The 11,027-nt window shown below is 32.9% G+C and overlaps 1 pseudogene; it reads right to left on the bottom strand.

The window, feature by feature from the left end:
* Window positions 1-10,001, bottom strand: part of LOC122135768 — a 14,367-nt pseudogene extending 4,366 nt beyond the window's left edge.
* Between the last annotated feature and the right edge of the window lie 1,026 nt (window positions 10,002-11,027).

Here is an 11,027-nt window from a genome sequence, read left to right as displayed (position 1 = left end):
GGAGGATTGCAGAACTCAGAAACTGTATAAGTCGTAGCGACTTGAAACTTGGAGGGATTGTAGTACTCAGGACCATTTAACAACGTGCCCCAATCGGCATGATGAAAGTACAAAAACGTTCATAACTCCTAAACCAAGTCAGTCACAGCATTTTTTTTTGAAAACACTGCTTTTGTGAACTAGTCATAGTTTTTCGTCGATCGGAACCGAAACCATGTGGCAGAAACATTCTCTGGAGGAGTATCACCGTCGCAAAGGGTTTGCCACAAAGTTATAAAAGAGCAGGGCCAACTTTTCACCATTGCATTTTTCAAGGGCATATAATGATGTTATGTCGCACAGTTTTCACACATACACACAATATTCGTATCATATGATATAACGCCTCATTCCAGACAACTTTGCCTCTAGAACCACTGCTGTCAATCAAATTGTTTTTTAAATGATTGAGATATAAAAAAAATAAATAAATAAAAAAATTTAAAAAATCCCGTAAAGCCTAAAGGAAAGCTTAAAACTTCACGAAACTTGGATGAGCACATGCGACAGGTGATGCTAAACAAGCGTGCAAAGTTTTAAGGGGATCGGACACAGCTGGAAATATAACGGTCAATAAAACGTTACAAAACATCATTTCTCTAAGGTAAATTGTTTGGATTTTTTTTTTTTTTTACAGATTCAAAAAAATCATTGATTTGCGTAGGTACATCCTTGCTAAATAATTTGTAATGTCTTTTCATTATATAGCTTACATGCCTTAAGGCGCTTGAACCATGGATGCTTGGGCAAAACCTATAAATTAAACTTTTCAACATCAACATTTGTTTGGTTTAGCTTACTGACATGAGCTAATTTATCAAATTGTGCAATACAACTATAAAATTATTTTTTTTTGTTTCTGTTTTTTTTTTAATGATGGAAATTTTATTTTATTGGGTTATTTCTATTTGTGTTCAGATGATCAATATTTTTTTATATTCAAAATTAAATGCTTAACAAACTATAATAATAATAATAATCATTTTTGTTTTTTTTTTGTTTTTTGCCATGACTACTTGTAGTTACTATTTGCACACTGAGGTGAAGCTACTGTAACTACTATTACTAAATATTCTAAACATTGTTTATTCTTAGTGGGTTATTTATTGCTATTGCCTTTTTGTTCGTCTTTCTCAAAACCTTGTAAGGTAATAAACTAGGATTTCTCAAATTTTCTTTTCAGCGCGGCAACAGTATAATAATTGAGATCTTTATATTTTAATTTAAAATTATTTAAAAAAAATTAAAATTAAATTAAAAATTCTAAATTAAATTAAAATTAAAATTGATTTTTTTATTAATTTTTATTTGTTTATTTATTTACTGCTGAAACTCAAATAGATAAAGAAAAGAGTGACTGCTTTTTTTAATTTTTAAGTTCTTAAAATTTCATATGTTCATCCATCATGTGTGTGTGTGTGTTTATTCTTTAGTGTTTTTTCAAAAATGTGATTTTTTTTAATAAACTTGCATGTCAAACAATGAGGCGTCAGTGGGAGTTTTGTGACAGCCTTTTCCGAAACAACATCGATGTGGTCAAAATTTGAATGAATATTCATGGAAATTTCCATCGAAGTATTTTTGCAAACAGTTTGAAAATTTAGTTTTGTGTCAAATGAACCGTGACAAGATAAAAAACTATGTCATATCAACATGATTTACTCTAATTGTATTACACATTCATCCTGAATAAAACCTGTTCGTTTAGATGTTACCACATCAAACAATTTTTCAGGTCGCCTGTCAGAACTTTTTTTTTTGTAAGAATTTTGCCACCGCATTGATTCATTTTAATTGCCTGGCGTTTCACACTCATCTCTATGCACGCAGTGCATCAGTGTTCACTAATCACTGAATAACCTTCAAAGTGTTCAAGCAGAAATGTGACACTGAGATCAGTTCACTCTTCCCTCCACACTAGTGATTGTGATCACAACCGTAAGAAACAAATGTTTTAAAAGGATTATTCACTTCCATGATAGATCAGTTTTAATGTGAAATTTAAAAAAACGACCTGGATAAGTTTACTCACCCCCCCCATTGTCAGGTTTCATGTCTTTAGTTTCTTCCGTCAGAAAAGAAATGGAAGTGTTTTGAGGAAAAACATTTTCAGGATTTTACTCCATGCTAAAAAAATTAAAAAAAAAAAAAAAAAACAACAAAAAATGCAAAAAAAAAAAAAAAAAAAAAAAAAAAAAAAAAAAAAAAAAAGGAGGAAAATAACTTTAAAGTTGTTCATCAAGGAAAGTTTCTTAGCAATTGCAATATACTAATCAGAAATTAAGGTTTTGGATTTTTGTATGGTAGGACAATTACAAAATATCTTTCATGGAACAGGATCTTAATATACTAATGATTTTGGCCCACAACAAAGAAAATCTATAATTGTGACCCATAAAATTGTCTGGTTGTATATTGCTACAAATATACTTGTGCTTACTCATGGACGGCGTTTGTGCTCGAGGGTCACATATTGGTTAATTATTTTAGGCAAATGACTGGTTGTCTAGCTAGGACAGGACCCTTATTCCTTGGCTTGGAGTTTGTTAGAGCACTTTTAAAGGTACAATAAAGCTTGCAATTTTACCTTTGATCCTGGTTGATTTCACATTGAAGTAATGGTGAGAGGAGAGAAGAGAGAAGATGGAGAGAGAGAGATGAGAGAGAACTTAAATATGAAAAAGAATAATAATAATTCTTCTTAATCACCTTTTCTTAACAGACGAAAGAACAGAAGTGAAAATGACCTGGGGGTCAGGTAACTTAGCAGGACATTTTTATTCTGGAAGTAAAACTCTCCTTTAAAAGTTTACGTGGACCATTCATATAACACACAACATTTTCAGTTTGATATTATAAGTTTTCAAGTTCAGCATATCATTCGTTTTAGCCTCAACCCACTAATTTCGTGATTTCATTAATTGATGTATTCATTAACCTAAAATGCTATCTATTGTTTTTGGTGTTATTTTTCGCACTGTTGTGTTGCTCTTAGAATGTAGGTTTTAAGGGCTCGTTGTCAATAATGAACTAAGAGGATACGAGTGCATGTTTATGGAAAACTCAAGGTTAAATGGGATTGTGGTTGGTCTAACAGTACTTGTGCTGAATTTGTCCTGTTTAGACGAAAGTTCTGAGCCTGAAAAACATAACACAACTACGATTCTTCAATAAACTGTGCTCTTTTAATAATCATATCACTTGTCTCCTGTCAATACAGGTTTTGGGTATTTTGGAATACCAGGAAAGGAATTGCGTTAACAGGTTTTGGGTATTGTATTAGGAATTTTGCTGAAAAAAGTCATTGTGTTACCGGACAAAACGAATACCTTCTGACTGCGATCTGGATCTTAATTATCTGGGCGATGCAGGCATGGTCATAACACAGTTCTGAATGTTTTAAAATGTTTTAAATGCTTGTTCATGCCAAACATGCCTATTATCTCATTGGCGAAACATTATGGAAACGTTGCTTTTGAATGGTTATCGGAACGTTCTGAAACAAGTAAACATTCAAAAATATGTTGGACGCACGTCGCCACACTACAAACTGTTTTCAGAAATAAAAATCATCCATGAAGGCTGTGTGTGATTGGATATTTGGTGCGCTAACATTTGGATGTGAACTTTTAATGAACTTATCTAATGAGCCTTTCTGGAAGCATTGGTAAAGCAAAAGTTCTCTGAATGTTCCTTGTTTTGTTAGAGGGGATACTTTATACACGCCACAACATATTAAATCAAAAAATAGGCTTCAGGATTAATATATATAAAAGAACAGAATATACACAACTGCTCTTTGGAACACCCCTCCACATGCACACTTTAGGTTGCCGAGAATCTGTGTTCATTCCAGTAACGTAAACATAGGATTCTCATACATCACCCATACATCAACCTCACTGTAACAAAACTGCTTTACAAAAAAAACAATAAATGCAAGGACTCTGCAAAGGACGGGCGTACACAAAACACACACAGGAATCTGGGGTTAGGGCATCCCTGCACCTATGACTTAATTCAGTTAATGGTCTGACAAAATCACACACACAGGACTCTTGGTCAGAATGAAAAAGTGAATATCACCATGCAAAGACGTGAAGATAAACATATCGTTTCGGCAGAGGCTATTGTGGTCAGTATCAGTGCTATGCTGACAAACAATTCATGTCGAGTATCTACATACATGAAGTGACCATAACAGCAAAGATACAAAGTGTTATTTGACAGTTCCACAATCATGATATAACGTGAAATATGTTGTAAGAACATATCTGATAAAGTTCATGTTAAGTTATGAAAAAGTAATTTGTTTAAAGGTTTAAAATCGTTTTTTTTTGTCGTGGTTATACTGAACGTTATAGAAATCATGAATTGAAATATTTCATTTCCTATTCATTTTGCAAAAAATAGGGGAATGTGATTTTGAAGGTTCTTTAAAAGCTAACCTAGGTACAATTTATAGGTTATAAAAAACATTGTGGGGAACATTGTAAAAAAAAATTATCTTGTATTAGCATGACTATTTAAGGTTTACACACGTTCTCGAACTACTATTTGCCCCAAAAAAAGATCTTGATTGATCCTTAAACGGAATTCTAGTTTTCTTGTCATGATTTGAACGTTATTTTAAATGTAAACAAAACGGTTCTTAGAATATCATCAATAGTTGATTTGAGAGAACATGTGCCAGAAATCTATTCATCTCCAACATCCAAGATTTAAACATACCGGTTTACCTGGATGCTAGCGGAGAGTCCAAATAAACTCAAAGGTCATGAATACATTTACAGGATGTTCCTATGTAATCTTCCTGCAATTTTCGAGTTTTCCCTTTTTTTGACGAATAACAAATATGAGTTTTACTGCGAGTCATAATAAGGATGTTTATTGAGGACAGAACCAACACTGTTCGTAAACAGAAAACATAAACTATGGATTGTTTTTGTTGAAAATGACAGGACTGATAAATCACATTGCGTCCATATGCTTAATGAACATTCTTTTGCTTGGTTATGTACTCGATATATTCATAAGAATAGGACTTACCATGTAATATAGTGAGGTGTTTTGCATGTGAAAAGTCAAACATTAATGATGTAAAGGTAAAATTGAAAAGAAAAGTATGGTTTAAAGGAAACCTATACATTATGATTTGTATTTGATCTTTTCTCTGAGGTGCACTCATCATTTAGAATGTTTTGGGACCAAAAATTTTACGTTTTTAAATAAGAACATCAGCCTCTTCTACTGCAAAAACACACTTGGACTGGTATTGAGATGAGGCCTTCAAACAGCAAAAAAAAAGCAATAATACTCCTGTTAACGCATCCGTGAAAGTATTCCAGCGAGTGCGGGCGACTTCACAGTTCCCCATTGATTGGGTATGGACTATTCCATTTTTGACAGGGTAAGTTTTGCCGATTTCCAACCAACTTTCACGGCACTTGTACAAATAGCACAGGTGGGTAGTATAAGTACAATGCCACCTACCCAAGTCGATATTTTCTTTTATCAGGTTGGAGTTGTGCCTATACAAGAAAAATCCCCGTTGAATGTTCACAAGAAGTCTGACAAATAAGAGATATATTACTTGTGTGCATTTTTGTATTCTCTAGTCTAGTTTTTTTTTTTTTTTTTAAGTGTTTTTTATTGCATAGACGGCCAGCTTTATTAAAAGCCCATCCTTGTCAAGCGGTGATTTAGATGGCAGGAAATGTTGGTAGTGGGGTTAACAAGGGAAAGCGGTCAACCGAATAAGAAAACTGCACGACTCGTGTGTGAGTGTCGTGCATTGTTGTTTTTTTTGTTGTTGCATTGCATTTGGTATCGATCAGGTGAAAACGTGCCACCTCAAAAGTAGTAAGATCTGATTTTTTTTTTTTTCTTGCTTCGGAATTGACAGCTGTGAAATGCTCCTGCTTGATGTTTGCCAATGTAAATGTTCCTGCAAAGCCAGAAGTAAACACAATTAAATCACAGGTACAAACGCTGATCATAATGCTCAGATTTCATGCGAATGGGACCGTTCACAGAAACTTTTTAACACCAACCGCATCGTTGCACAGAAGAGTTCACAGACTACAGAACTAAGAGCTGTTTATGGTCACAGCGGGACCTTTCTTTTAATCTGCAATGAAGTACATGAATAAAATACTACTTCTCATTTGATGTCTATTTCGGCAAAGTAATTCCCACCATATTAGAGCAGCGAATTGTGATGACTAACTGATGGAGAAACCACGCAAACTGGACGTCACCAAGGGTGCTGGACCTTATGACCGGGTATTTGCTTGTTTTGTTTTTTTATGGAAGCAAAAGAGGAATGGTGTATAGTTTGTGTGGAGTAGTGAAAAGGTGTTCCTGTATAAGTCGTATCGGGTCGTATTTCTATATAGAACGCTTTCTTTTTGATCCATAACACTGTAATCTGACATCACATGGTAGCAGTGAGATAAACTGAGGAGCCAAAGGGTCTACAGCAAAAAACCATTGTTTTGATTCCCAGGGATACCAGAGGGATAAAACAAAGATAAAAATTATATCTTGACACATGTCCTTTATTGTCCGCACACAAGCACTCGGAGAGCTCACATTTTAGTTTTAAAAGGCGTGAATGAGTTTGGACTGTATAATCTTCATGCAAAAAGTCCTCTGAAGCACTCGGACATACTGATCTCTGACATGGAACTGGATCACAAATTTTTGACAATTCAGAATGCAAGCATTAGAAAATTCAGAATTGTGAGATATGGAAGGCAGGAAATGAGAGACACAAAGGACGAAATGAGATATACAGTCAGAGTTAAAGTCAGAATTGAAATATAAAAAGTCAGAATTTTGAGATATTATGATGTAATAAATTTCAAAGTTATAAAGCAGAAATTATGAGATTATAGTCTAAATTGCAAGATATAAAGGTCAGGAATTAGAGACATTCTAAAGTTACGCATTAGTGCTGCTATGATAACAGTCATAATTGGGAGATAATTAAAGATAAGAATTAGGTGATATAAATAGTCATAATGATGAGAGATTCTAAAGTCATAATGAGGAGATTATTATAAAAGTCAGGAATTCTGCGACAGTCTAAAAAATTATTGGATATTCGTCAAGTCATCATTATGAGCTATCAGAAAGTGATAATTGGGGAGCTATTATAACGTCATCATTGTGAGCCATTATAAAGTTCCTAATGGGAGATATAATAAAGGAAGAATTATGTGATATAAAGTCATCATTTATGAGAATATTAGTCATAATTATGATTCTGAGATATTATAAAGAAGTATGAGAGAGAATAAAGTCATAATATGGATCTAAAGACTTATGTGAAATTCAAAGTCATAATCTGAGAGTCATTATAAAGTCATAATTCTGGACATTATTAAAGTCATGACTTAGTGCGATAGTAAAAGTAAGAAAATTATGTGATATAAAGTCCTACTTATTAGCGATTTATAAAGGTCATAAATTATGCGATATTATATAAGTCAGAATTATGCGATGTTATAAAGTCATAATTATGAGAACATTATAACAGTCAGAATTATGAGATATTAGCAAGTCAGAATTGGGAGCGATTATCTAAAGTCCGAATATATGAGACCATTATAACGAATTATGAGCTATTATAAAGTCATAATTATGAGCTATCATAAAGTCATAACTTGGGAGATCTTATACAGTACATTAATTGTGGGAACTTATTAAAGCATAAATTGGGAGAGATAAAGTAAGACTTATGTGATATAAAGTCATACAATATGAGATATTCTATAAGTCCTAATTATGAGATATTATAAAGAATTTATGAAGATATATAAAAGTCATAATTATGAGCTATAAAGACTATGGAACATAAAGTCATACTTATGAGATATTATAACGTCATAATTATGAGACACATATAAAGTCAGAATTATGACGCTATTATAAACGTAAGAATTAGGTGATATAAAGTCATAATGATTAGAGATTATAAAAGTCCATACGTATGAGAGTATTATAAAAGTCAGAATATGTGAGATTATTATTAAAGTCATAATTATGCGACATTCTTAAATCAGAATTATGAGATATATACCCCAGTCAGAATTGGGAGATCTTAGTAGTAAGAATTCTGTGATATTAAAGTCATAATTATGAAGATATTATAAAGTTCATTACTTATGAGATCTTTATAAAGTCATAATTATGAGAAATATTCAAGTCAGGAATTCTGAGATGTTATTAAGTCATAATTGTGAGCTATTATCAAGTCATACTTGTGAGATATTATAAAGTCATCATGTGCAGATATTATCAAGTCTTAATTGTGCGGAATTCTAAAAGTCATAATTGGGAGATATAAAGTAAGAATTATGTGCTCTAAAAGTCAGAAATTTGAGATATTCTCAAGCAGGAATATGGAAAGAAATTAATAAAGTCAGAATTGTGGGATATTATAAAGTCATAATTGTGAGAAAGTATTAAAGTCATTAATTGGGGAGATATACGTAAAAAATATGTGATCTAAAGTCCGGAATTGATGCAATATTATAAAGTCAGAATTATTGAGAAATTATAAAGTCCGAATGTGAGATATTTATCAAGTCAGACCGAATATGAGAATATTATAAGTTCAGAATTGTGAGTAGTCTAAAGTCACGAATTAGGAGATATTATAAAGTCCGAATTGTGCAGATATAAAAGCAGAATTAAGAGATATTAGTAACGTCCGAATTGTGGAGCTATTATAAATGTCCGGATTTATGAGGATATTATAAAGTCAGAATTCTTTAGATATAAAAGTCAGAATTGTGAGATAGTACAAGTAAGAAGGATGTGATCTAAAGATCAGAACTTAGGAGAAATTATTAAAGTCAGAATTGTGGGATATTATAAAGTCAGAATTTGGCGGATATTATAAAGTCATAATGTTGCGAAAGAATTTAAATCATAATTGGGAGATCTCACGTAAAACTTATGTGCTATAAAGTCAGAATTATGACAATATTATCAAGTTAGGAATATGAGAAATTATGAAAGTCAGAATTGTGAGATATTATTCAAGTAAGAATTATTGAGGATATGCTAAAGTCAGGAAATGTGAGATATTAGAAAGTCGAATTATGAGATATTAGTAAAGTCAGGAATTATTCGATATTATAAAGTCAGGAAGTATGAGATCTTATCAAGTCAGAATTAGGAGATAGTTCTAAGTCAGACCGAATTATAAGATATTATAAAGTCAGGAATTATGAGCTATTATAAGTTCAGAATTGTGAGGATATCAACTTGCAATTGTGAGGGGCGGAAAAAAAAGTCAGGAAAATTAACATAAATACCGTTGTCTCTGTTGTCACAATGGACCTCCAAACACTAGGTTTGGCTTTTCATTTTGGACTCAATTTAAGTAATGTCTTTTACTGAGGAGTTTAACACAAAAATTATTGTAAGTTGATTAGCTCTAGCAGACATGATGTTATGCTTAATTTTATCTTTAACTATATGTCTGATAAGCAACTTGAGTTTAAAGGGAACGTATTTGTAATTTTTAAACCGCAAGTACCATTTGTACAAATGACACAATCATAGTGAAACACAAAAATGCCCATATAACAGCATATTCAAAATTCACCTTTTTAGTGACAAAATAAATTGCAACATATAAGGATCCCTCTGGATGACCAGGATGGATTTTTATCAAGACTAACGGTGAAGTTATTATAGGAAGGCACTATTACAGTCCCTGGTATGTACAGCATCACTCTGTGAAACACTAGAGAACAGTTTACCGTCAGATTCAGCTCCGTGTCTGTTTCCTGAAACTCGGATGCCATGCGGTTGCGTTCTGGCTCGTAATCTGTGTAGTAATTACCCACGAGCCGCGGGTTCACCCGCGACCGTTCTTGCCAGCACCCAGGATACGGAGGCCAGTCCGGCGGGCACTTGTCAGGAAAGCGATGCTGCTTCTCCATCGTTGCCATGCCCAGTCATATCAGCGAGTCGGTAGTGGAACTATATGAGATCAAAACCTCACAATCATGTCACCACACAATCCTTGATCTGAATTACAAGTTTTGAAAAAATACTTTGCTAAGATATCAGCTACCAGGTGTTAAAGATTTATAGCATGAGGATTCCTCGCTAATAACGTATCTGTGGTCTACATGTTCAAACAGTGGAACTTTTAGGTACTTTTGTGTAGTGTGGGTGCTGTGGGTGGTGTGGTGTGTGTGTGTGTGTGTGTGTTTGTGTTTGTGTGTGGGTGTGTACCAACCAGGCACTATTTGTACCCAGAAGTGAGATTAATCTGTCAAAACCTCATTACTTCTAGAACTCATTTTGCCAAAAAAAAAAAAAAAAAAAAATAATTAAGTACAGGTTTTTATATTAAAAAATGCAGATGAACAACATTTTATGAATACATTTTATCATCAACTCTCTGAATATAGCCTGCTATGAAAAAAAGTGGATATATATATATATATATTTGAAACACTGCAGAAAGATATCCATTGATCTATCTTTCAAACTATCTATCTATCTAATACATTTGATTTTGTGTTGATTCTGAAATTTAGGAATACATTTTTATCATTAATTAACAAATACATAATAAAATAATTCAATAATTATATTAATAAATTGTTGTTTTATTATTGCATTGCATGATAGACTATATATACATATACTTTTTATATATATCACTTATACTTTATATATATGCTGACGGCTTTATACAGTATACACGATATAGATTTATTGTATACTGTTATTATATACCCTATACCTCTATGATAATTATATGCTTTATGCACCAGTATACTATATACACACCACACATTTAAAAGGATATTTTGTAGTGACATTTTATTTAACAAGATATGGCCATCTGAAAACTTTGATAATGTAACGAACACTCACCGCTGCGCGAGCATGTCGGAATAACAGCATAACGGCAACGCAAGTGAAAAACAAATCCTCTGAGGAAAACAGAGCCG

This window comes from Cyprinus carpio, chromosome B1 (assembly GCF_018340385.1).
Source record: "Cyprinus carpio isolate SPL01 chromosome B1, ASM1834038v1, whole genome shotgun sequence".
Lineage (NCBI taxonomy): Eukaryota > Metazoa > Chordata > Actinopteri > Cypriniformes > Cyprinidae > Cyprinus > Cyprinus carpio.
Note: the sequence above shows the minus strand (reverse complement) of the source record. Positions and strands in the feature narration are given on the sequence as shown.